General features: G+C 45.4%; 9 non-coding genes across 9 annotated transcripts; 6 read left to right on the top strand and 3 right to left on the bottom strand.

The window, feature by feature from the left end:
• Window positions 1-7,294: 7,294 nt before the first annotated feature.
• On the bottom strand, window positions 7,295-7,366 carry trnaq-cug (transfer RNA glutamine (anticodon CUG)). The gene has a single exon. It is a non-coding gene; the product is annotated as a tRNA-Gln (tRNA).
• Window positions 7,367-7,501: 135 nt separating this feature from the next.
• Window positions 7,502-7,573, top strand: trnae-cuc (transfer RNA glutamic acid (anticodon CUC)). Its single transcript has one exon. It is a non-coding gene; the product is annotated as a tRNA-Glu (tRNA).
• A 3,442-nt stretch (window positions 7,574-11,015) lies between these two features.
• Window positions 11,016-11,087, top strand: trnae-cuc (transfer RNA glutamic acid (anticodon CUC)). The gene has a single exon. It is a non-coding gene; the product is annotated as a tRNA-Glu (tRNA).
• Window positions 11,088-14,529: 3,442 nt separating this feature from the next.
• trnae-cuc (transfer RNA glutamic acid (anticodon CUC)) lies at window positions 14,530-14,601 on the top strand. Its single transcript has one exon. It is a non-coding gene; the product is annotated as a tRNA-Glu (tRNA).
• A 3,439-nt stretch (window positions 14,602-18,040) lies between these two features.
• Window positions 18,041-18,112, top strand: trnae-cuc (transfer RNA glutamic acid (anticodon CUC)). Its single transcript has one exon. It is a non-coding gene; the product is annotated as a tRNA-Glu (tRNA).
• Window positions 18,113-21,351: 3,239 nt separating this feature from the next.
• On the bottom strand, window positions 21,352-21,423 carry trnaq-cug (transfer RNA glutamine (anticodon CUG)). Its single transcript has one exon. It is a non-coding gene; the product is annotated as a tRNA-Gln (tRNA).
• Window positions 21,424-21,558: 135 nt separating this feature from the next.
• trnae-cuc (transfer RNA glutamic acid (anticodon CUC)) lies at window positions 21,559-21,630 on the top strand. The gene has a single exon. It is a non-coding gene; the product is annotated as a tRNA-Glu (tRNA).
• Window positions 21,631-24,673: 3,043 nt separating this feature from the next.
• Window positions 24,674-24,745, bottom strand: trnaq-cug (transfer RNA glutamine (anticodon CUG)). Its single transcript has one exon. It is a non-coding gene; the product is annotated as a tRNA-Gln (tRNA).
• Window positions 24,746-24,880: 135 nt separating this feature from the next.
• Window positions 24,881-24,952, top strand: trnae-cuc (transfer RNA glutamic acid (anticodon CUC)). Its single transcript has one exon. It is a non-coding gene; the product is annotated as a tRNA-Glu (tRNA).
• Window positions 24,953-26,976: the final 2,024 nt, after the last annotated feature.

The following is a 26,976-nucleotide window of genomic DNA, read 5'->3' as shown; positions in this document are numbered from 1 at the left end:
TTATGTCGTTCTTCAAGCATTTCGACAGTCTTCTAAGCGCCCCACCCTCAGGGTTAGGAACCACATTCATTACCAGAGACAGACTTTCATCAGCTAAGATGGATGCGTTACTTTGCAATAACGCTTCGATTTTAGCCAGAAATTCATCAACATCTAAATTATCTCCACTCAGCATTACAGATAGGTTGCTAAACAAATCATCCCCTCTGAGTTCTAACTGTACAACATCTCGAGGTCTGACCCTTTCAGCAACCTGTTCAAGCATGTTTTGCAAGGCCTCGTGTATGTTGACAAATATTTCTGCATAATTGTCACAATTTAAAAGTTCTGCAAAATTAAAACGCTGAATCATTTCAAAATTGTTATAGGCCGGTCTATCTATAATCACGGGATCACTGGTACTTTTGGACACATCATCATTTTGAACAAAGCCTTCAACCCCTACATTCTCACAGAGCATGTCATCCACAGCCTTATCAGTCTCAGAACCCTCCACATTCCGAACACCCCCACCGCTGACATCTACAAAACCCCCTTTTTGAGGAGGCTCATTTAAAGCCTGTAAAAGTCCTTCAAAGATATCCACCCGGTTAATGTCAAGACCCTCCTCTATAGTGACGGCTGCTTCTGCCGCCGTACTGTGTTCTAATTGTCTCAAATCATTTATAATAGGGGCAGAATTTGGTCGGGGTAGCGTCTCCAAAGCCTCCACCATTTCAAACAAATCGGGGTGAACTAGGGGTTGAACCTCTATAAGCGCTACCGTTGGGAGGTGGTTATTTAGATCATTGACCATCTGTAACAGGTCGGGGTTCACGGTAAGTCTGGTAATTCACATTCTATCGGTGGTGATTGGGGGTTATTTAAATCATTTATCATTTGTAATAGTTCCTGGTTCATTGGGACATCAGAGGAGTTCACAACAGGGCCGAGGGTGTTCTCTCGGGAAGGTCTTTTTGGGGCCCTAACTTGTTCATAATCCTTTAGTTTGTGAGTTCTTTTACCAAGTCCGGACATTTTTTTTATTTTTTATTTTTCCAACAACCCACAATAGTAAGGCGTTTTGTATCTATTAAAACATTAAATACGGTACAATTCGTTAGTAAGGGTATTAATAAGGGTGTTTTGGCTCTCTATCACAAGGTTTTGCCCCACTAACACAAGTCTTTGATTTAGTAACAAGGTATGTAGCAACTCATGCCGACCTTCAGGAAGTAGCTCCGGGGGATGGTGTCCTGGCTCAGCTGCAAAGGATGGTCGCTCCGGTAAATCTCGGTCGAAGGAGGCAGGGAGCGAGCGTATACTCACGGACGGAGACCAAGAAGGCCTTTGCGGTGACACCCTGGCCAATCGCGGTGTACTGTTCAGCGTTTCTGTAGCCAAGAAACGGGGCTGGGGGGACGATGTTGAAACCAGTCCGTCGTTGGGTGGTGTGTCAACCCTGACTGACGGCGACCCCTGAGGTTGTTGGTTGCCTGTATTTGTTCCGCCCGACAATGCGGCGGGCTGAATCTGGATTGTTGAATTACCCCCAGAAGGCTGTGGCCTGAGTAGATGTTGGGGGGTCTCCAAGACCACCGTGGGGGATCCTCTCGGTGATCTCTCCGGGGAAGATGTTTGATCCCACTTAGACGGGGTAATTGTCCTCAATAGCTCATCCACAGAATGACTATCCCAAGAGTCTTGGGAAGAATAAAAATATACATTACATTTACATCTTTAAACGGCGACAGAAATCAAACTTAAAACAACATGTCCAGGACCTTCAAAACCTTTAGCTTTTTTAGACCTTTGAAAATAGGCTTAGACATTCACTACAACGCCTTATTATTTACAGACAATATATTTATTAGGACTTGATAATAAATGTAAAACAGAGAAGCCTCTGTAAATAAACTGTTTCTTAAATGTAATATTGTTAATAAAACACTTTTTATACACACACACACCACATTTCATTTTTAAACGAACCTTCCAAGTGTAAACGCTTCCTGATCCCGGGACTTCCTGTTTCACAAACGTTTTCACGATCTGTTTAAATATTAAATACAATGAACACCTTCAAGCCTTTTCCTACAGCCACTTTAAAACAGAAGTATAATTGCGGGAGATAAGCCAAACAACTTACTAAAACCTTTCGGACAGCTTTACTTCCTAACCAGACGGTCGGGCAATCGGTCATTTCTAAACACATGCCCCAGAAACAAGCCTAGACCTGTCCGGACTTCTAAAGATCTTTCCCAGAACCCCCAAGACCTACAGGAAATGGGCACCCCTCGCTTAAATATTAGCCCTCAACGGGCAAACAAAACCCTTTTAAAAACATTAAAGTTTGAAAGATCTTACTTACCTCCAAAGAATAATCGTTTCTTATGTTTTTCAGCTGGTTTAGCTTTTTGCACTTCTGTGAAGGTAAGAGACATGTTTAACCTTTAACCACCCCGCTTTATAAAAAGCTTTAACCTCTTACAAGCGGCAGATATATACTCACCGCTATCAGATACAGGGGCTGACGGCCTTTCAGATTCTTGAAAGGTTACGGTTCTCGAAGGTAAAACTAAACAAGCCCTCGCTGTGGAAGGCCTTTCGTTGTCTCGAACCACGTTTCTTAATACTGTTAGAAAGGATATTTTTTTAAATTAACAAGACGGGCCTCAAACATCTTACAGAAACGTTATACAAACAAACAGGGGTTTAGTTCTTACCCGGTCGGCAGACAGCCTGTCTAGGGACAACCACTTCTCTTGGTTGATCCTCGGAGACATTAATCACAGGCCTTTCGATAGTTTCTGTGTAATTAAAGAGACCGCCATTAATATATATTAAAACGTTTTCATAACTCTAATGAGCCGCTTCAAAACACAACCACACACCCATACATAAGAACCCTTGAGCGCAAACACAAAAATCTTACCGTCGTTGTTCCAGATGATCTCCTCAGCGTTGGGAATTAACTCCTGTTGACTGGCTGAAAAATAATTTTACAGAACTTAAAACAGATGTTATAACCTTATTTACAATACATGCCCACAACCCGCTCTGAGTCAATGAAAATAATCTGAAGACTTACCTAAAAACTCGTTTAAATCGAAGTCGTTGATGTTGTTTCCGGACATTGTTGATCTTTAGGCTTAAATCGAAAGGTCAGTATGAGTCTGTCGAGCTGAAGACCAGACCTTCATACTTATACTGATGGCCGGATGCCGGATCTGCTTGTAAGGCATTGTTCTGGGCTGGCCTTTGTGCCGTCCTGTTACCAATTAACATATCAAAACCAACCAATAAAATGACCCTGCATCAATTTCAAATAGAAACCAAGATGGCGACGATCTCTCTCCTCTCTACTCTAAACTTTTATTAGAACCTTTTGGTCTCTCAAAAAAACATTTTTAAGCATCAAGACCTATAGTCAATAAACACTAAGAATATTTCAGGCCTTTATACGCGCTAAAAAACAACCTGAGCCAAGAAAATAACTATAAAGATCTAAAATAAGTAGCGCTTTTCCAGTGATTTTTTTTTTTTTTTAATAGCGATGCTTTGTTTGGTATTAAACAAGTCACAAACTACTCAGAACAGCGTTTATCCCCACAAAAGAGATATTTGGGTTTATTTTACAAAGCTTATAAATTATATAGTTTAAAAGTATTCTGAATGTTTTGAGACCACACGCCATGCCTACGTTTGTCTGAGCCCACCCCCGTCCCCCGTGGTGTGAGTGATTTAGCCTTGAGTGTTGTGATCTATTTAGCATTGAGTGATCAGTTGTTTTTATTTTTTAAATGATTCCTTATCATCAGGGATTGAGCCTGCTAAAATACCTTAAAAACATATCCTTATCTTAAGTCTAACTCTTATGAGCTTTAAGACCCTAGAATGTATTTAAGTAAAACGAATGAACACATTATGTGTGAGATAAAATATAACCACAGCTTTTTTTTTTTTTTTTTTTTTTTTACAAAAACAATTAACCTATACCGACAAACACCCACACACACACACACTCTCTTTTTTTAAATTTTATTTTTAATTAAATTTGAGGGGAGAGACAGAGCCATATACATTGGGGTTAACATAAGTACCCTATGCAAAACAGGAATTGTTAGGACCTGTGACCATTACAGACAACAGAACTTGTTGATCTTATAAAATGATTGGGCGAGAGAGAGAGATATAGAGACAGACAGAGACAGAGCCAGTGTGAATATGATAAACGCACTATTCAAAATGGCATTGTTAAGACCTGGGACCATTACAGACAACAGAACTTGTTGATCTTATAAAATGCTTGGGCGAGAGAGACAGAGAGAGAGAGACAGACAGAGACAGAGACAGAGACAGTGTGAATATGATAAACGCACTATTCAAAATGGCATTGTTAAGACCTGGGCCCCTTACATGTATATTTAAAAAAGACCCCCAACCACTACAGGAAGAGCCGACCCATTCACACTCTACAGTTGACCAACAAGAACAACAAGAACAACCGGTTATGGGTGGCCTTGTTGTTCAGGGTTTTAGGGGTGTACACTTTCTGACGGATATGACGTAGGAATAATTAAGGAAATAACTCTAAAATCACGCCCCCCAATTATGACGTAGGAATATTAATAAGCTTAGGGCATACGTCATAACAAAATAGGCCGCGCCCAAAAAACCCTACTATCTACTCCTGTATGGTGCATTTTCTCTCTCTCTATCTGTGATTAAATCCTTACTTATATACATATGTCCATGAACGTTTCTGGTAACTCATGTAAATCACATCACACGACGGGCAGTGATCTTTTCGGTCACTTTGAAAGTTTTGCTCATGACAATCCTTTTCTATTGCGGCACGATGGCTGCCACCGATGAAGGAAAGTCGTCCGCAGTTGGCTGCAAGCTTGCCTGAAGCGCAGGAAAGGACTTACTCGCGACGTGCCACTTAAAGACTGAAGAAGTGGGGGTCGGCCTCACCGAGAGCCCTGAGGATTAGCTCACGTGGTAGAGCGCTCGCTTAGCATTGTAGCGTTATGTTGGGTGTATTTGGATAAGAGTATTTGGGCTCTGAGCTGAAGCACTGATCTAAAGAAAACCTTGACTGTATACGAAAGTGTCAGTCATTTAAATAGCTATTTGAGTCTTAAGAAACTTGACCCTTGGAACAAACACGGCCCTGCTTTCCTCAAAGACTTTGTCTTCAAATAAGTACGGTGAGAGACCCTGCTTGCCAAGAAGATTTTGTGCACAACCTTGGAGCCTTCAAACCAGTGGAAAATCTGTTTGGAAACGACTCTACTTTCGCGAAACCCCAACTTCCAGGTGTATCGACTGAGTGGAAGTTCTTGGACAAAGCCGAACCGGACTGCCTTTGTTCCAAACCACACGGACCTCATGCCGTGTGCTGTTATCTGAGCCCGAAGCCAGAGAGGCCTCTCTGCGACGAAGTTCAGATAAGTTTAACAGTTTGGAGTTCATGATTCATGACATTTGAGAAATCAATTAGAAATGTTAATCTGTGATTCATAACTCTAGAATGTGTAATATCATTTAGTTTTCTGAAATATAAATGTGTGTTGCATTAAACTGTTTTGTTGATAATTTTAGAAATAAAATCTGTCAACGCCGAGAAATATCTTCTCATTCCTGTTTAACTGTTTAGTCTGAAATTGACACAAGTTAATAGACATTAGATTATTGGTGGCCCTGCCTATCCTTAACCATTGAATAATAATCAGTTAAGGGAAATTGTGGTAACAAGTAATGATAGGATCTTTCTCGGCACCTAAACGTGAATGAGACTGATATATATATAACGAGAAGTTACCTGACATAAATACTAACCTGCGTAGTTATTTAATGTCTGACTAATAATACTAACGAGAGACTCACCTTCGTCTTACTAACCGGTATTGTAGTCAATGTGTTTATAACCTTTTTTGTTTAACGATTTGTGTTATCATATGTGATCCCACGGTCTTTGATTTGGTCACGGAAGTGATTTGTCTTCGATTTGGTCACGGAAGTGATTTGTCTTCGATTTGTTGATCTAGAGTTTAATTGTAATTAGTTTTTCCCTTTTGTATAATTAGTGTAGTGCTACATTTAGTCTTTGTTTTGAATACATTTGACAATTTATATCTTTGGAATTGGTGTCTGCGTCCAATTATTACAGAAATTGAGTTCTACAAGATTCCAGGATTCGTGATAAGGTGATACTTTAAATTCACTTCTTTAATTGAAATGTATAAGTGTACCTTACGCTACAGCATGCGAGAGGCAGCGGGATCGATGCCCGCATTCTCCAAGGCCTCAGGCGCTCGTGCCCCGGTTTCGGGGGAGAGTCGCTCACTTTTCTTGCCGCAGACACAGGCGCAAGGCATTGCCTGTTTGCCGTAAGGTTATCAGACACAACGCGCCGGCGACGGCTGCAGCATTAGCACGCCGGCTGGCCCTTCCGAAGTTCCGGAAAAACGACCGAGATGCCGCTTCGACGTCGTAACCCCAGGAACGACCGCAAAGGCACTCCAACCCTCATTCTTCCGATCCGAAATCAGACCGAAGAGACTGTATGATGTTTTAGATTAAAGATAGTATGCAGACCGAGCAAGTTAGATTTATCGAGCTAGCAAACAGCCATTGAGGCACCTGTTCGGGACGTACCCTGTAGAAATTCCTGTCAACGATAAAAGGATCAAACGGTGGAGAAAAAGCCCGCAGGATGTTTGTCAAAACTCTGTTTGTGGACTGAATGGCTTTCCCAGATTGGCAGGGACTGTTTTTGGTATTGACTGAGGGACAGTTGTAAAAGACAACCTCTCACCGGACCTCTGGCATACACCAAAGAAAGCCACCTCACCTCTCCCCCGGATCTCACAAAACACAATCCCCCCCGCCCCCAGGGAAGACAGACCGCAATCGGACTCGGGCTTGATTGGATGAACGGCCGCAAACATTCCATGTCATTTTCTTTTAAAGCTTCACTCGTGCTTGTAAAAAACCCAGGTCTCACTGAAAGAATGCCCTGACGTGGTTGCTTCCAAGCTAGCTGGTTTACAAAGTTCCTTTTCGCTTTAACGATGATTTCCAAGAAGGGAAATAATCTATCTGTAATCTGTCAACACAGGCACCTTCTTCTCCGTTAAGCCACGCGGTCACCACCAGGAAGGTGAACGCACCAGGCCGACCCGGAGTTTTCGCCAATTCGTCTCCAAGCCTCCCAAGAGGGAACATAAATAGGCCTTATTCGCAGACACAGGCCCTCACGCAGGGAGACGACCGCTTCACCGCAGCTGCCCCTGCCAAGGGCCCCAGGTCCCACCGAGACTTGAACTCAGATCGCTGGATTCAGAGTCCAGAGTGCTAACCATTACTCCATGGAACCAAGCCCGCTGCACACCTCTTGCCCATGATGAAGGTTTCTGCTCTACGCACACGTCTCGCTCTGTCGCACGGCCAAGTCCAGAGTGAGCCAAGTTGCGCCCAGAGTGCTGCATGTGGCGGGTCACTTCCGGAGCCGTCCCTGGTGGTCTAGTGTTCAGGATTCGGCGCTCTCACCGCCGCGGCCCGGGTTCGATTCCCGGTCAGGGAAGGTGGATCTGTTGCTCTTCCCCTAGGACCTGTATGGTGCGTTTTCTCTCTCTCTATCTGTGATTAAATCCTTACTTATATACATATTTCCATGAACGTTTCTGCAGCTCATGTAAATCACATCACACGACGGGCCGTGATCTTTTCGGTCACTTTGAAAGTTTTGCTCATGACAATCCTTTTCTATTGCGGCACGATGGCTGCCACCGAGGATGTAAAGTCGTCCGCAGTTGGCTGCAAGCTTGCCTGAAGCGCAGGAAAGGACTTACTCGCGACGTGCCACTTAAAGACTGAAGAAGTGGGGGTCGGCCTCACCGAGAGCCCTGAGGATTAGCTCATGTGGTAGAGCGCTTGCTTAGCATTGTAGCGTTATGTTGGGTGTATTTGGATAAGAGCATTTGGACTCTGAGCTGAAGCACTGATCTAAAGAAAACCTCTCCCCCCCAAAGTTATCAGATTCCCTTAGCTCATCAGCTTGGAACTGGTTTGCATCAAAGTGACAGTTTTGGGGAGGATGGCACCAAGAAGAGGCCAAATAGTTTGGAATTCTGCTATGAGATGTCTGGAGAAAGGGGCCTGTAGGTGATAAAAACTCTTTGAAGTGGACGAGAGCCGAAATCCCGACATAGAGCTACGAACCAAGGCCAACCGGCATTTCCAAAAGATGGCATGGATTGACATCAGTCATAAATCAAGCCCCCATCCAATAGGACACTGGGGGCTGAAACCGAAATCCAATCTCAAAAACTCAAGAACCAATCACCTCTTGATCTGACAGACTATAAGGAAGAGCGGACAGTCTTTCTCGCTCTCTCTCACCTGAACCAGTAACTCGCTGCCACAGCTCAACCTGTAGCTCTGTTGCCAGAACCGGAACCAGAAACCAACTAAGTCTTTGCCGGCAACAGAAGAGTTAAACTGGGAGAAGGAGATTGAGCCGTACGAAGAATTCTTTTAAAGGACTTTATTAAATAAAGAACTTTACAAACTGCGCTGCCCGCCTGTGCCCACCTGATCAGTGGAGTTTTACAGCTGGACAATTGACTAAGTCGACTGTATACGAAAGTGTCAGTCATTTAAATAGCTATTTGAGTCTTAAGAAACTTGACCCTTGGAACAAACACGGCCCTGCTTTCCTCAAAGACTTTGTCTTCAAATAAGTACGGTGAGAGACCCTGCTTGCCAAGAAGATTTTGTGCACAACCTTGGAGCCTTCAAACCAGTGGAAAATCTGTTTGGAAACGACTCTACTTTCGCGAAACCCCAACTTCCAGGTGTATCGACTGAGTGGAAGTTCTTGGACAAAGCCGAACCAGACTGCCTTTGTTCCAAACCACACGGACCTCGTGCCGTGTGCTGTTATCTGAGCCCGAAGCCAGAGAGGCCTCTCTGCGACGAAGTTCAGATAAGTTTAACAGTTTGGAGTTCATGATTCATGACATTTGAGAAATCAATTAGAAATGTTAATCTGTGATTCATAATTTTAGAATGTGTAATATCATTTAGTTTTCTTAAATATAAATGTGTGTTGCATTAAACTGTTTTGTTGATCATTTTAGAAATAAAATCTGTCAACGCCGAGAAATATCGTCTCATTCCTGTTTAACTGTTTAGTCTGAAATTGACACAAGTTAATTGACATTAGATTATTGGTGGCCCTGCCTATCCTTAATCATTGAATAATAATCAGTTAAGGGAAATTGTGGTAACAAGTAATGATAGGATCTTTCTCGGCACCTAAACGTGAATGAGACTGATATATATATAACGAGAAGTTACCTGACATAAATACTAACCTGCGTAGTTATTTAATGTCTGACTAATAATACTAACGAGAGACTCACCTTCGTCTTACTAACCGGTATTGTAGTCAATGTGTTTATAACCTTTTTTGTTTAACGATTTGTGTTATCATATGTGATCCCATGGTCTTTGATTTGGTCACGGAAGTGATTTGTCTTCGATTTGTTGATCTAGAGTTGAATTGTAATTAGTTTTTCCCTTTTGTATAATTAGTGTAGTGCTACATTTAGTCTTTGTTTTGAATACATTTGACAATTTATATCTTTGGAATTGGTGTCTGCGTCCAATTATTACAGAAATTGAGTTCTACAAGATTCCAGGATTCGTGATAAGGTGATACTTTAAATTCACTTCTTTAATTGAAATGTATAAGTGTACCTTACGCTACAGCATGCGAGAGGCAGCGGGATCGATGCCCGCATTCTCCAAGGCCTCAGGCGCTCGTGCCCCGGTTTCGGGGGAGAGTCGCTCACTTTTCTTGCCGCAGACACAGGCGCAAGGCATTGCCTGTTTGCCGTAAGGTTATCAGACACAACGCGCCGGCGACGGCTGCAGCATTAGCACGCCGGCTGGCCCTTCCGAAGTTCCCCAAAAACGACCGAGATGCCGCTTCGACGTCGTAACCCCAGGAACGACCGCAAAGGCACTCCAACCCTCAATCTTCCGATCCGAAGTCAGACCGAAGAGACTGTATGATGTTTTAGATTAAAGATAGTATGCAGACCGAGCAAGTTAGATTTATCGAGCTAGCAAACAGCCATTGAGGCACCTGTTCGGGACGTACCCTGTAGAAATTCCTGTCAACGATAAAAGGATCAAACGGTGGAGAAAAAGCCCGCAGGATGTTTGTCAAAACTCTGTTTGTGGACTGAATGGCTTTCCCAGATTGGCAGGGACTGTTTTTGGTATTGACTGAGGGACAGTTGTAAAAGACAACCTCTCACCGGACCTCTGGCATACACCAAAGAAAGCCACCTCACCTCTCCCCCGGATCTCACAAAACACAATCCCCCCCGCCCCCAGGGAAGACAGACCGCAATCGGACTCGGGCTTGATTGGATGAACGGCCGCAAACATTCCATGTCATTTTCTTTTAAAGCTTCACTCGTGCTTGTAAAAAACCCAGGTCTCACTGAAAGAATGCCCTGACGTGGTTGCTTCCAAGCTAGCTGGTTTACAAAGTTCCTTTTCGCTTTAACGATGATTTCCAAGAAGGGAAATAATCTATCTGTAATCTGTCAACACAGGCACCTTCTTCTCCGTTAAGCCACGCGGTCACCACCAGGAAGGTGAACGCACCAGGCCGACCCGGAGTTTTCGCCAATTCGTCTCCAAGCCTCCCAAGAGGGAACATAAATAGGCCTTATTCGCAGACACAGGCCCTCACGCAGGGAGACGACCGCTTCACCGCAGCTGCCCCTGCCAAGGGCCCCAGGTCCCACCGAGACTTGAACTCAGATCGCTGGATTCAGAGTCCAGAGTGCTAACCTTTACTCCATGGAACCAAGCCCGCTGCACACCTCTTGCCCATGATGAAGGTTTCTGCTCTACGCACACGTCTCGCTCTGTCGCACGGCCAAGTCCAGAGTGAGCCAAGTTGCGCCCAGAGTGCTGCATGTGGCGGGTCACTTTCGGAGCCGTCCCTGGTGGTCTAGTGTTCAGGATTCGGCGCTCTCACCGCCGCGGCCCGGGTTCGATTCCCGGTCAGGGAAGGTGGATCTGTTGCTCTTCCCCTAGGACCTGTATGGTGCGTTTTCTCTCTCTCTATCTGTGATTAAATCCTTACTTATATACATATTTCCATGAACGTTTCTGCAGCTCATGTAAATCACATCACACGACGGGCCGTGATCTTTTCGGTCACTTTGAAAGTTTTGCTCATGACAATCCTTTTCTATTGCGGCACGATGGCTGCCACCGAGGATGTAAAGTCGTCCGCAGTTGGCTGCAAGCTTGCCTGAAGCGCAGGAAAGGACTTACTCGCGACGTGCCACTTAAAGACTGAAGAAGTGGGGGTCGGCCTCACCGAGAGCCCTGAGGATTAGCTCACGTGGTAGAGCGCTTGCTTAGCATTGTAGCGTTATGTTGGGTGTATTTGGATAAGAGCATTTGGACTCTGAGCTGAAGCACTGATCTAAAGAAAACCTCTCCCCCCCAAAGTTATCAGATTCCCTTAGCTCATCAGCTTGGAACTGGTTTGCATCAAAGTGACAGTTTTGGGGAGGATGGCACCAAGAAGAGGCCAAATAGTTTGGAATTCTGCTATGAGATGTCTGGAGAAAGGGGCCTGTAGGTGATAAAAACTCTTTGAAGTGGACGAGAGCCGAAATCCCGACATAGAGCTACGAACCAAGGCCAACCGGCATTTCCAAAAGATGGCATGGATTGACATCAGTCATAAATCAAGCCCCCATCCAATAGGACACTGGGGGCTGAAACCGAAATCCAATCTCAAAAACTCAAGAACCAATCACCTCTTGATCTGACAGACTATAAGGAAGAGCGGACAGTCTTTCTCGCTCTCTCTCACCTGAACCAGTAACTCGCTGCCACAGCTCAACCTGTAGCTCTGTTGCCAGAACCGGAACCAGAAACCAACTAAGTCTTTGCCGGCAACAGAAGAGTTAAACTGGGAGAAGGAGATTGAGCCGTACGAAGAATTCTTTTAAAGGACTTTATTAAATAAAGAACTTTACAAACTGCGCTGCCCGCCTGTGCCCACCTGATCAGTGGAGTTTTACAGCTGGACAATTGACTAAGTCGACTGTATACGAAAGTGTCAGTCATTTAAATAGCTATTTGAGTCTTAAGAAACTTGACCCTTGGAACAAACACGGCCCTGCTTTCCTCAAAGACTTTGTCTTCAAATAAGTACGGTGAGAGACCCTGCTTGCCAAGAAGATTTTGTGCACAACCTTGGAGCCTTCAAACCAGTGGAAAATCTGTTTGGAAACGACTCTACTTTCGCGAAACCCCAACTTCCAGGTGTATCGACTGAGTGGAAGTTCTTGGACAAAGCCGAACCAGACTGCCTTTGTTCCAAACCACACGGACCTCGTGCCGTGTGCTGTTATCTGAGCCCGAAGCCAGAGAGGCCTCTCTGCGACGAAGTTCAGATAAGTTTAACAGTTTGGAGTTCATGATTCATGACATTTGAGAAATCAATTAGAAATGTTAATCTGTGATTCATAATTTTAGAATGTGTAATATCATTTAGTTTTCTTAAATATAAATGTGTGTTGCATTAAACTGTTTTGTTGATCATTTTAGAAATAAAATCTGTCAACGCCGAGAAATATCGTCTCATTCCTGTTTAACTGTTTAGTCTGAAATTGACACAAGTTAATTGACATTAGATTATTGGTGGCCCTGCCTATCCTTAATCATTGAATAATAATCAGTTAAGGGAAATTGTGGTAACAAGTAATGATAGGATCTTTCTCGGCACCTAAACGTGAATGAGACTGATATATATATAACGAGAAGTTACCTGACATAAATACTAACCTGCGTAGTTATTTAATGTCTGACTAATAATACTAACGAGAGACTCACCTTCGTCTTACTAACCGGTATTGTAGTCAATGTGTTTATAACCTTTTTTGTTTAACGATTTGTGTTATCATATGTGATCCCATGGTCTTTGATTTGGTCACGGAAGTGATTTGTCTTCGATTTGTTGATCTAGAGTTGAATTGTAATTAGTTTTTCCCTTTTGTATAATTAGTGTAGTGCTACATTTAGTCTTTGTTTTGAATACATTTGACAATTTATATCTTTGGAATTGGTGTCTGCGTCCAATTATTACAGAAATTGAGTTCTACAAGATTCCAGGATTCGTGATAAGGTGATACTTTAAATTCACTTCTTTAATTGAAATGTATAAGTGTACCTTACGCTACAGCATGCGAGAGGCAGCGGGATCGATGCCCGCATTCTCCAAGGCCTCAGGCGCTCGTGCCCCGGTTTCGGGGGAGAGTCGCTCACTTTTCTTGCCGCAGACACAGGCGCAAGGCATTGCCTGTTTGCCGTAAGGTTATCAGACACAACGCGCCGGCGACGGCTGCAGCATTAGCACGCCGGCTGGCCCTTCCGAAGTTCCCCAAAAACGACCGAGATGCCGCTTCGACGTCGTAACCCCAGGAACGACCGCAAAGGCACTCCAACCCTCAATCTTCCGATCCGAAGTCAGACCGAAGAGACTGTATGATGTTTTAGATTAAAGATAGTATGCAGACCGAGCAAGTTAGATTTATCGAGCTAGCAAACAGCCATTGAGGCACCTGTTCGGGACGTACCCTGTAGAAATTCCTGTCAACGATAAAAGGATCAAACGGTGGAGAAAAAGCCCGCAGGATGTTTGTCAAAACTCTGTTTGTGGACTGAATGGCTTTCCCAGATTGGCAGGGACTGTTTTTGGTATTGACTGAGGGACAGTTGTAAAAGACAACCTCTCACCGGACCTCTGGCATACACCAAAGAAAGCCACCTCACCTCTCCCCCGGATCTCACAAAACACAATCCCCCCCGCCCCCAGGGAAGACAGACCGCAATCGGACTCGGGCTTGATTGGATGAACGGCCGCAAACATTCCATGTCATTTTCTTTTAAAGCTTCACTCGTGCTTGTAAAAAACCCAGGTCTCACTGAAAGAATGCCCTGACGTGGTTGCTTCCAAGCTAGCTGGTTTACAAAGTTCCTTTTCGCTTTAACGATGATTTCCAAGAAGGGAAATAATCTATCTGTAATCTGTCAACACAGGCACCTTCTTCTCCGTTAAGCCACGCGGTCACCACCAGGAAGGTGAACGCACCAGGCCGACCCGGAGTTTTCGCCAATTCGTCTCCAAGCCTCCCAAGAGGGAACATAAATAGGCCTTATTCGCAGACACAGGCCCTCACGCAGGGAGACGACCGCTTCACCGCAGCTGCCCCTGCCAAGGGCCCCAGGTCCCACCGAGACTTGAACTCAGATCGCTGGATTCAGAGTCCAGAGTGCTAACCTTTACTCCATGGAACCAAGCCCGCTGCACACCTCTTGCCCATGATGAAGGTTTCTGCTCTACGCACACGTCTCGCTCTGTCGCACGGCCAAGTCCAGAGTGAGCCAAGTTGCGCCCAGAGTGCTGCATGTGGCGGGTCACTTTCGGAGCCGTCCCTGGTGGTCTAGTGTTCAGGATTCGGCGCTCTCACCGCCGCGGCCCGGGTTCGATTCCCGGTCAGGGAAGGTGGATCTGTTGCTCTTCCCCTAGGACCTGTATGGTGCGTTTTCTCTCTCTCTATCTGTGATTAAATCCTTACTTATATACATATTTCCATGAACGTTTCTGCAGCTCATGTAAATCACATCACACGACGGGCCGTGATCTTTTCGGTCACTTTGAAAGTTTTGCTCATGACAATCCTTTTCTATTGCGGGGCGATGGCTGCCACCGAGGATGTAAAGTCGTCCGCAGTTGGCTGCAAGCTTGCCTGAAGCGCAGGAAAGGACTTACTCGCGACGTGCCACTTAAAGACTGAAGAAGTGGGGGTCGGCCTCACCGAGAGCCCTGAGGATTAGCTCACGTGGTAGAGCGCTTGCTTAGCATTGTAGCGTTATGTTGGGTGTATTTGGATAAGAGCATTTGGACTCTGAGCTGAAGCACTGATCTAAAGAAAACCTCTCCCCCCCAAAGTTATCAGATTCCCTTAGCTCATCAGCTTGGAACTGGTTTGCATCAAAGTGACAGTTTTGGGGAGGATGGCACCAAGAAGAGGCCAAATAGTTTGGAATTCTGCTATGAGATGTCTGGAGAAAGGGGCCTGTAGGTGATAAAAACTCTTTGAAGTGGACGAGAGCCGAAATCCCGACATAGAGCTACGAACCAAGGCCAACCGGCATTTCCAAAAGATGGCATGGATTGACATCAGTCATAAATCAAGCCCCCATCCAATAGGACACTGGGGGCTGAAACCGAAATCCAATCTCAAAAACTCAAGAACCAATCACCTCTTGATCTGACAGACTATAAGGAAGAGCGGACAGTCTTTCTCGCTCTCTCTCACCTGAACCAGTAACTCGCTGCCACAGCTCAACCTGTAGCTCTGTTGCCAGAACCGGAACCAGAAACCAACTAAGTCTTTGCCGGCAACAGAAGAGTTAAACTGGGAGAAGGAGATTGAGCCGTACGAAGAATTCTTTTAAAGGACTTTATTAAATAAAGAACTTTACAAACTGCGCTGCCCGCCTGTGCCCACCTGATCAGTGGAGTTTTACAGCTGGACAATTGACTAAGTCGACTGTATACGAAAGTGTCAGTCATTTAAATAGCTATTTGAGTCTTAAGAAACTTGACCCTTGGAACAAACACGGCCCTGCTTTCCTCAAAGACTTTGTCTTCAAATAAGTACGGTGAGAGACCCTGCTTGCCAAGAAGATTTTGTGCACAACCTTGGAGCCTTCAAACCAGTGGAAAATCTGTTTGGAAACGACTCTACTTTCGCGAAACCCCAACTTCCAGGTGTATCGACTGAGTGGAAGTTCTTGGACAAAGCCGAACCAGACTGCCTTTGTTCCAAACCACACGGACCTCGTGCCGTGTGCTGTTATCTGAGCCCGAAGCCAGAGAGGCCTCTCTGCGACGAAGTTCAGATAAGTTTAACAGTTTGGAGTTCATGATTCATGACATTTGAGAAATCAATTAGAAATGTTAATCTGTGATTCATAATTTTAGAATGTGTAATATCATTTAGTTTTCTTAAATATAAATGTGTGTTGCATTAAACTGTTTTGTTGATCATTTTAGAAATAAAATCTGTCAACGCCGAGAAATATCGTCTCATTCCTGTTTAACTGTTTAGTCTGAAATTGACACAAGTTAATTGACATTAGATTATTGGTGGCCCTGCCTATCCTTAATCATTGAATAATAATCAGTTAAGGGAAATTGTGGTAACAAGTAATGATAGGATCTTTCTCGGCACCTAAACGTGAATGAGACTGATATATATATAACGAGAAGTTACCTGACATAAATACTAACCTGCGTAGTTATTTAATGTCTGACTAATAATACTAACGAGAGACTCACCTTCGTCTTACTAACCGGTATTGTAGTCAATGTGTTTATAACCTTTTTTGTTTAACGATTTGTGTTATCATATGTGATCCCATGGTCTTTGATTTGGTCACGGAAGTGATTTGTCTTCGATTTGTTGATCTAGAGTTGAATTGTAATTAGTTTTTCCCTTTTGTATAATTAGTGTAGTGCTACATTTAGTCTTTGTTTTGAATACATTTGACAATTTATATCTTTGGAATTGGTGTCTGCGTCCAATTATTACAGAAATTGAGTTCTACAAGATTCCAGGATTCGTGATAAGGTGATACTTTAAATTCACTTCTTTAATTGAAATGTATAAGTGTACCTTACGCTACAGCATGCGAGAGGCAGCGGGATCGATGCCCGCATTCTCCAAGGCCTCAGGCGCTTTCGGGGGAGAGTCGCTCACTTTTCTTGCCGCAGACACAGGCGCAAGGCATTGCCTGTTTGCCGTAAGGTTATCAGACACAACGCGCCGGCGACGGCTGCAGCATTAGCACGCCGGCTGGCCCTTCCGAAGTTCCCCAAAAACGACCGAGATGACGCTTCGACGTCGTAACCCCAGGAACGACCGCAAAGGCACTCCAACCCTCAATCTTCCGATCCGAAGTCAGACCGAAGAGACTGTATGATGTTTTAGATTAAAGATAGTATGCAGACCGAGCAAGTTAGATTTATCGAGCTAGCAAACAGCCATTGAGGCACCTGTTCGGGACGTACCCTGTAGAAATTCCTGTCAACGATAAAAGGATCAAACGGTGGAGAAAAAGCCCGCAGGATGTTTGTCAAAACTCTGTTTGTGGACTGAATGGCTTTCCCAGATTGGCAGGGACTGTTTTTGGTATTGACTGAGGGACAGTTGTAAAAGACAACCTCTCACCGGACCTCTGGCATACACCAAAGAAAGCCACCTCACCTCTCCCCCGGATCTCACAAAACACAATCCACCCCGCCCCCAGGGAAGACAGACCGCAATCGGACTCGGGCTTGCACCTTTTGATTGGATGAACGGCCGCAAACATTCTATGTCATTTTCTTTTAAAGCTTCACTCGTGCTTGTAAAAAACCGAGGTCTCACTGAAAGAATGCCCTGACGTGGTTGCTTCCAAGCTAGCTGGTTTACAAAGTTCCTTTTCGCTTTAACGATGATTTCCAAGAAGGGAAATAATCTATGTGTAATCTGTCAACACAGGCACCTTCTTTTCCGTTAAGCCACGCGGTCACCACCAGGAAGATGAACGCACCAGGCCGACCCGGAGTTTTCGCCAATTCGTCTCCAAGCCTCCCAAGAGGGAACATAAACAGGCCTTATTCGCAGACACAGGCCCTCACGCAGGGAGACCACCGCTTCACCGCCGCTGCCCCTGCCAAGGGCCCCAGGTCCCATCGAGACTTGAACTCGGATCGCTGGATTCAGAGTCCAGAGTGCTAACCATTACTCCATGGGACCAAGCCCGCTGCCCTCCTCTTGCCCGTGACGAAGGTTTCTGCTCTACGCACACGTCTCATCTGTCGCACGGCCAAGTCCAGAGTGAGCCAAGTTGCGCCCAGAGTGCTGCGTGTGGCGGGTCACTTCCGGAGCCGTCCCTGGTGGTCTAGTGGTCAGGATTCGGCGCTCTCACCGCCGTGGCCCGGGTTCGATTCCCGGCCAGGGAAGGTGGATCTGTTGCTCTTCCCATAGGACCTGTGTGGTGCATTTTCTCTCTCTCTATCTGTGATTAAATCCTTACTTATATACATATGTCCATGAACGTTTCTGGAGCTCATGTAAATCACATCACACGACGGGCCGTGATCTTTTCGGTCACTTTGAAAGTTTTGCTCATGACAATCCTTTTCTATTGCGGCACGATGGCTGCCACCGAGGAAGGAAAGTCGTCCGCAGTTGGCTGCAAGCTTGCCTGAAGCGCAGGAAAGGACTTACTCGCGACGTGCCACTTAAAGACTGAAGAAGTGGGGGTCGGCCTCACCGAGAGCCCTGAGGATCAGCTCACGTGGTAGAGTGCTCGCTTAGCATTGTAGCGTTATGTTGGGTGTATTTGGATAAGAGCATTTGGGCTCTGAGCTGAAGCACTGATCTAAAGAAAACCTCTCCCCCCCAAAGTTATCAGATTCCCTTAGCTCATCAGCTTGGAAGTGGTTTGCATCAAAGTGACAGTTTTGGGGAGGATGGCACCAAGAAGAGGCCAAATAGTTTGGAATTCTGCTATGAGATGTCTGGAGAAAGGGGCCTGTAGGTGATAAAAACTCTTTGAAGTGGACGAGAGCCGAAATCCCGACATAGAGCTACGAACCCAGGCCAACCGGCATTTCCAAAAGATGGCATGGATTGACATCAGTCATAAATCAAGCCCCCCTCCAATAGGACACTGGGGGCTGAAACCGAAATCCAATCTCAAAAACTCAAGAACCAATCACCTCTTGATCTGACAGACTATAAGGAACAGCGGACAGTCTTTCTCGCTCTCTCTCACCTGAACCAGTAACTCGCTGCCACAGCTCAACCTGTAGCTCTGTTGCCAGAACCGGAACCAGAAACCAACTAAGTCTTTGCCGGCAACAGAAGAGTTAAACTGGGAGAAGGAGATTGAGCCGTACGAAGAATTCTTTTAAAGGACTTTATTAAATAAAGAACTTTACAGACTGCGCTGCCCGCCTGTGCCCACCTGATCAGTGGAGTTTTACAGCTGGACAATTGACTAAGTCGACTGTATACGAAAGTGTCAGTCATTTAAATAGCTATTTGAGTCTTAAGAAACTTGACCCTTGGAACAAACACGGCCCTGCTTTCCCCAAAGACTTTGTCTTCAAATAAGTACGGTGAGAGACCCTGCTTGCCAAGAAGATTTTGTGCACAACCTTGGAGCCTTCAAACCAGTGGAAAATCTGTTTGGAAACGACTCTACTTTCGCGAAACCCCAACTTCCAGGTGTATCGACTGAGTGGAAGTTCTTGGACAAAGCCGAACCGGACTGCCTTTGTTCCAAACCACACGGACCTCGTGCCGTGTGCTGTTATCTGAGCCCGAAGCCAGAGAGGCCTCTCTGCGACGAAGTTCAGATAAGTTTAACAGTTTGGAGTTCATGATTCATGACATTTGAGAAATCAATTAGAAATGTTAATCTGTGATTCATAACTCTAGAATGTGTAATATCATTTAGTTTTCTTAAATATAAATGTGTGTTGCATTAAACTGTTTTGTTGATAATTTTAGAAATAAAATCTGTCAACGCCGAGAAATATCTTCTCATTCCTGTTTAACTGTTTAGTCTGAAATTGACACAAGTTAATAGACATTAGATTATTGGTGGCCCTGCCTATCCTTAATCATTGAATAATAATCAGTTAAGGGAAATTGTGGTAACAAGTAATGATAGGATCTTTCTCGGCACCTAAACGTGAATGAGACTGATATATATATATATATAACGAGAAGTTACCTGACATAAATACTAACCTGCGTAGTTATTTAATGTCTGACTAATAATACTAACGAGAGACTCACCTTCGTCTTACTAACCGGTATTGTAGTCAATGTGTTTATAACCTTTTTAGTTTAACGATTTGTGTTATCATATGTGATCCCATGGTCTTTGATTTGGTCACGGAAGTGATTTGTCTTCGATTTGTTGATCTAGAGTTGAATTGTAATTAGTTTTTCCCTTTTGTATAATTAGTGTAGTGCTACATTTAGTCTTTGTTTTGAATACATTTGACAATTTATATCTTTGGAATTGGTGTCTTCGTCCAATTATTACAGAAATTGAGTTCTACAAGATTCCAGGATTCGTGATAAGGTGATACTATAAATTCACTTCTTTAATTGAAATGTATAAGTGTACCTTACGCTACAGCATGCGAGAGGCAGCGGGATCGATGCCCGCATTCTCCAAGGTCTCAGGCGCTCGTGCCCCGGTTTCGGGGGAGAGTCGCTCACTTTTCTTGCCGCAGACACAGGCGCAAGGCATTGCCTGTTTGCCGTAAGGTTATCAGACACAACGCGCCGGCGACGGCTGCAGCATTAGCACGCCGGCTGGCCCTTCCGAAGTTCCCCAAAAACGACCGAGATGCCGCTTCGACGTCGTAACCCCAGGAACGACCGCAAAGGCACTCCAACCCTCAATCTTCCGATCCGAAGTCAGACCGAAGAGACTGTATGATGTTTTAGATTAAAGATAGTATGCAGACCGAGCAAGTTAGATTTATCGAGCTAGCAAACAGCCATTGAGGCACCTGTTCGGGACGTACCCTGTAGAAATTCCTGTCAACGATAAAAGGATCAAACGGTGGAGAAAAAGCCCGCAGGATGTTTGTCAAAACTCTGTTTGTGGACTGAATGGCTTTCCCAGATTGGCAGGGACTGTTTTTGGTATTGACTGAGGGACAGTTGTAAAAGACAACCTCTCACCGGACCTCTGGCATACACCAAAGAAAGCCACCTCACCTCTCCCCCGGATCTCACAAAACACAATCCCCCCCGCCCCCAGGGAAGACAGACCGCAATCGGACTCGGGCTTGATTGGATGAACGGCCACAAACATTCTGTCATTTTTTTTTAAAGCTTCACTCGTGCTTGTAAAAAACCGAGGTCTCACTGAAAGAATGCCCTGACGTGGTTGCTTCCAAGCTAGCTGGTTTACAAAGTTCCTTTTCGCTTTAACGATGATTTCCAAGAAGGGAAATAATCTATCTGTAATCTGTCAACACAGGCACCTTCTTCTCCGTTAAGCCACGCGGTCACCACCAGGAAGGTGAACGCACCAGGCCGACCCGGAGTTTTCGCCAATTCGTCTCCAAGCCTCCCAAGAGGGAACATAAACAGGCCTTATTCGCAGACACAGGCCCTCACGCAGGGAGACCACCGCTTCACCGCCGCTGCCCCTGCCAAAGACCCCAGGTCCCACCGAGACTTGAACTCAGATCGCTGGATTCAGAGTCCAGAGTGCTAACCATTACACCATGGAACCAAGCCCCCTACTCTCCTCTTGCCCGTGACGAAGGTTTCTGCTCTACGCACACGTCTCGCTCTGTCGCACGGCCAAGTCCAGAGTGAGCCAAGTTGCGCCCAGAGTGCTGCGTGTGGCGGGTCACTTCCGGAGCCGTCCCTGGTGGTCTAGTGGTCAGGATTCGGCGCTCTCACCGTCGCAGCCCGGGTTCGATTCCCGGTCAGGGAAAGTGGATCTGTTGCTCTTCCCATAGGATCTGTGTGGTGCATTTTCTCTCTCTCTATCTGTGATTAAATCCTTACTTAAATACATATGTCCATGAACGTTTCTGAAGCTCATGTAAATCACATCACACGACGGGCCGTGATCTTTTCGGTAACTTTGAAAGTTTTGCTCATGACAATCCTTTTCTATTGCGGCATGATGGCTGCCACCGAGGAAGGAAAGTCGTCCGCAGTTGGCTGCAAGCTTGCCTGAAGCGCAGGAAAGGACTTACTCGCGACGTGCCACTTAAAGACTGAAGAAGTGGGGGTCGGCCTCACCGAGAGCCCTGAGGATTAGCTCACGTGGTAGAGCGCTCGCTTAGCATTGTAGCGTTATGTTGGGTGTATTTGGATAAGAGCATTTGGGCTCTGAGCTGAGGCACTGATCTGAAGAAAACCTCAACCCCCCAAAGTTATCAGATTCCCTTAGCTCATCAGCTTGGAACAGGTTTGCATCAAAGTGACAGTTTTGGGGAGGATGGCACCAAGAAGAGGCCAAATGGTTTGGAATTCTGCTATGAGATGTCTGGAGAAAGGGGCCTGTAGGTGATAAAAACTCTTTGAAGTGGACGAGAGCCGAAATCCCGACATAGAGCTACGAACCCAGGCCAACCGGCATTTCCAAAAGATGGCATGGATTGACATCAGTCATAAATCAAGCCCCCCTCCAATAGGACACTGGGGGCTGAAACCGAAATCCAATCTCAAAAACTCAAGAACCAATCACCTCTTGATCTGACAGACTATAAGGAACAGCGGACAGTCTTTCTCGCTCTCTCTCACCTGAACCAGTAACTCGCTGCCACAGCTCAACCTGTAGCTCTGTTGCCAGAACCGGAACCAGAAACCAACTAAGTCTTTGCCGGCAACAGAAGAGTTAAACTGGGAGAAGGAGATTGAGCCGTACGAAGAATTCTTTTAAAGGACTTTATTAAATAAAGAACTTTACAGACTGCGCTGCCCGCCTGTGCCCACCTGATCAGTGGAGTTTTACAGCTGGACAATTGACTAAGTCGACTGTATACGAAAGTGTCAGTCATTTAAATAGCTATTTGAGTCTTAAGAAACTTGACCCTTGGAATAAACACAGCCCTGCTTTCCTCAAAGACTTTGTCTTCAAATAAGTACGGTGAGAGACCCTGCTTGCCAAGAAGATTTTGTGCACAACCTTGGAGCCTTCAAACCAGTGGAAAATCTGTTTGGAAACGACTCTACTTTCGCGAAACCCCAACTTCCAGGTGTATCGACTGAGTGGAAGTTCTTGGACAAAGCCGAACCGGACTGCCTTTGTTCCAAACCACACTGACCTCGTGCCGTGTGCTGTTATCTGAGCCCGAAGCCAGAGAGGCCTCTCTGCGACGAAGTTCAGATAAGTTTAACAGTTTGGAGTTCATGATTCATGACATTTGAGAAATCAATTAGAAATGTTAATCTGTGATTCATAACTCTAGAATGTGTAATTTCATTTAGTTTTCTTAAATATAAATGTGTGTTGCATTAAACTGTTTTGTTGATCATTTTAGAAATAAAATCTGTCAACGCCGAGAAATATCTTCTCATTCCTGTTTAACTGTTTAGTCTGAAATTGACACAAGTTAATAGACATTAGATTATTGGTGGCTCTGCCTATCCTTAATCATTGAATAATAATCAGTTAAGAGAAATTGTGGTAACAAGTAATGATAGGATCTTTCTCGGCACCTAAACGTGAATGAGACTGATATATATATAACGAGAAGTTACCTGACATAAATACTAACCTGCGTAGTTATTTAATGTCTGACTAATAATACTAACGAGAGACTCACCTTCGTCTTACTAACCGGCATTGTAGTCAATGTGTTTATAACCTTTTTTGTTTAACGATTTGTGTTATCATATGTGATCCCATGGTCTTTGATTTGGTCACAGAAGTGATTTGTCTTCGATTTGTTGATCTAGAGTTGAATTGTAATTAGTTTTTCCCTTTTGTATAATTAGTGTAGTGCTACATTTAGTCTTTGTTTTGAATACATTTGATAATTTATATCTTTGGAATTGGTGTCTGCGTCCAATTATTACAGAAATTGAGTTCTACAAGATTCCAGAATTCGTGATAAGGTGATACTATAAATTCACTTCTTTAATTGAAATGTATAAGTGTACCTTACGCTACAGCATGCGAGAGGCAGCGGGATCGCTGGCCCTCACGCAGGCCATCACCGCAAAGGCACTCCAACCCTCAATCTTCCGATCCGAAGTCAGACCGAAGAGACTGTATGATGTTTTAGATTAAAGATAGTATGCAGACCGAGCAAGTTAGATTTATCGAGCTAGCAAACAGCCATTGAGGCACCTGTTCGGGACGTACCCTGTAGAAATTCCTGTCAACGATAAAAGGATCAAACGGTGGAGAAAAAGCCCGCAGGATGTTTGTCAAAACTCTGTTTGTGGACTGAATGGCTTTCCCAGATTGGCAGGGACTGTTTTTGGTATTGACTGAGGGACAGTTGTAAAAGACAACCTCTCACCGGACCTCTGGCATACACCAAAGAAAGCCACCTCACCTCTCCCCCGAATCTCACAAAACACAATCCCCCCCGCCCCCAGGGAAGACAGACCGCAATCGGACTCGGGCTTGCAACTTTTGATTGGATGAACGGCCGCAAACATTCTATGTCATTTTCTTTTAAAGCTTCACTCGTGCTTGTAAAAAACCGAGGTCTCACTGAAAGAATGCCCTGACGTGGTTGCTTCCAAGCTAGCTGGTTTACAAAGTTCCTTTTCGCTTTAACGATGATTTCCAAGAAGGGAAATAATCTATCTGTAATCTGTCAACACAGGCACCTTCTTCTCCGTTAAGCCACGCGGTCACCACCAGGAAGATGAACGCACCAGGCCGACCCGGAGTTTTTGCCAATTCGTCTCCAAGCCTCCCAAGAGGGAACATAAACAGGCCTTATTCGCAGACACAGGCCCTCACGCAGGGAGACCACCGCTTCACCGCCGCTGCCCCTGCCAAGGGCCCCAGGTCCCACCGAGACTTGAACTCGGATCGCTGGATTCAGAGTCCAGAGTGCTAACCATTACACCATGGAACCAAGCCGGCTGCCCACCTCTTGCCCGTGACGAAGGTTTCTGCTCTACGCACACGTCTCGCTCTGTCGCACGGCCAAGTCCAGAGTGAGCCAAGTTGCGCCCAGAGTGCTGCGTGTGGCGGGTCACTTCCGGAGCCGTCCCTGGTGGTCTAGTGGTCAGGATTCGGCGCTCTCACCGCCGCGGCCCGGGTTCGATTCCCGGTCAGGGAAGGTGGATCTGTTGCTCTTCCCCTAGGACCTGTGAGTAGATAGTAGGGTTTTTTGGGCGCGGCCTATTTTGTTATGACGTATGCCCTAAGCTTATTAATATTCCTACGTCATAATTGGGGGGCGTGATTTTAGAGTTATTTCCTTAATTATTCCTACGTCATATCCGTCAGAAAGTGTACACCGCTAAAACCCTGAACAACAAGGCCACCCATAAAGACCCCCCCCCCCCCCCTGAAGGCAACGCCCCGAAACTCTCCTCTCTATTTAAGACCCCGCGCTGCTTTTAGGCAATACCTCTTTAATTCTCAGCATCTGAAACATCCCGCTTCTTCAACATGTCCAGCGACATCAACATGAAACCCCGCAAGAAACAATCCCGGGCAAGGGTTCCTGTACTCACCAATTTGAAGATTGAACGCTCCTGGGTGTTGTTCTGGGGGGGTCGACGGGGTTACCGCTTTAAAAGGGATCCCAGCTATGTTGGAGTGGAGCTTTTTGCTTTGGGAGAGAAGGAGGGTACGTTGGAACCTTTTGAGACGGTGATTGAATACTCTTTTGAGGACTGGTTGAAGGTGATGGCATGGAGAGACCTGGGGCTTGTGGATAAGACTCTAGAAGGCTTGCAAGAGGGTCCAAGAGAAGGCGAAACGGAGTCTCCGACTCAGAGTTTTGAAAGGTGTGAATGGGAAAGCTTGCAGAACTACGGTACAGTGGTGAAGAGTCTATCTCTAACTACTGATCGTAAGGTTTTGTTTAGCAGTACCCTGATTACAAACCCTATTGAAGGGGTTGTGGAGGATCCAGAAAAACAGGTTACTGAAATTATGTTTGACGCCGTGGACTGGCCGTTCTTGAAAGAGGTCATAAACTGTATAAATGATGGTTTTGACATCTTGACCAAATGTTCACAACTGGATTCTGTTAGAAGGAGAATATGCTGGATTATGGATTATATATCCCCCTTGAATGACGACGACGATGATAAAACAGACGACCTGTGGGGGGTTGGAGGGGGGTCTGACGGCTCAGGGTCTACTCTCTTCTAAGAGGGCGGTGTGTCGTGACGTAGTGAAGAGATAGGATAAAAGGCGCAACAATTCATTCATGGTTTAAAATTAAAGAGAATGTCTTACCCGAAAGCTGCGGACGTCGACAGGCTCTACAGGCCTCTTCAAACCCGGGATCACCCCTGGTTCTATTCCCCAGATTTTGTATACACTCCGGAACCCTCTGACTGCGGTTACCCTCCAAGACCTCAGACCCCGGTCCCTCAGGACGAAACAACATGCGGAGCGATGGATGTCCAAATGAGTCTCGGGGATCCCCAGCCTCTGGAGCTCATGGAGGGCCTCGATTTTGCCGAACTGTCTACCGTCTGTGCGTCTCAGGAGGGGGTCAGTCCAATGGATGTAGAAACACCCCACAAACCACCAGGCGACCCAATGAGCATCGGACGGTCTCGGGGGCGTGATGAAGACGCAGGATTTATGCCCGGGGTAGGTGTCCAAGTAAGCAGAGTGGTTAAAAGCACCCTGGTGTATATTCTGAGTGCTCTCATCGACCGAGCTCTGAAAGAAGTCTGTCGGGGGTGTGAAGTGAATCACCCCAGTCAGTTGAGACACAGTTGTTTGTTTGAACCAGACCGTTACTATTTCCTGTTCTATTTCAACGTGTTTTACAGAAGACTGAACAAACCGTGGCTGAAACCGGCACTAATCAAGGCTCTGTCTTACTCCCACATACATGTCACTGCTGGACAAGTCCAGAAAATCATAGATGAGATTTTGCTGGAGCTGAAAAAGGAGCCGTTTATAATAGAGAAACTTGGGCAGCTGCTCAATGACCTGGATGAGCCAAGTAGAAAAACCGCTGGCAAGCTAAAAGCTTATTTCTTCCGTAAAGAAGTTAAAGCTGGGGGCAGCGACGAAGAATTCGACATCTACGCCACTGATTCAGACTCTGACCTGAACTAAGGGACTTTGAACATGGGGAATGTTCTGGACTGCTGCTGCAACTGGTTCTGT

Source organism: Amia ocellicauda, unplaced genomic scaffold, assembly GCF_036373705.1.
Source record: "Amia ocellicauda isolate fAmiCal2 unplaced genomic scaffold, fAmiCal2.hap1 HAP1_SCAFFOLD_125, whole genome shotgun sequence".
Taxonomy (NCBI): domain Eukaryota; kingdom Metazoa; phylum Chordata; class Actinopteri; order Amiiformes; family Amiidae; genus Amia; species Amia ocellicauda.
The sequence above is the reverse complement of the archived record's forward strand: the minus strand, read 5'-3'. Positions and strand labels throughout refer to the sequence as shown.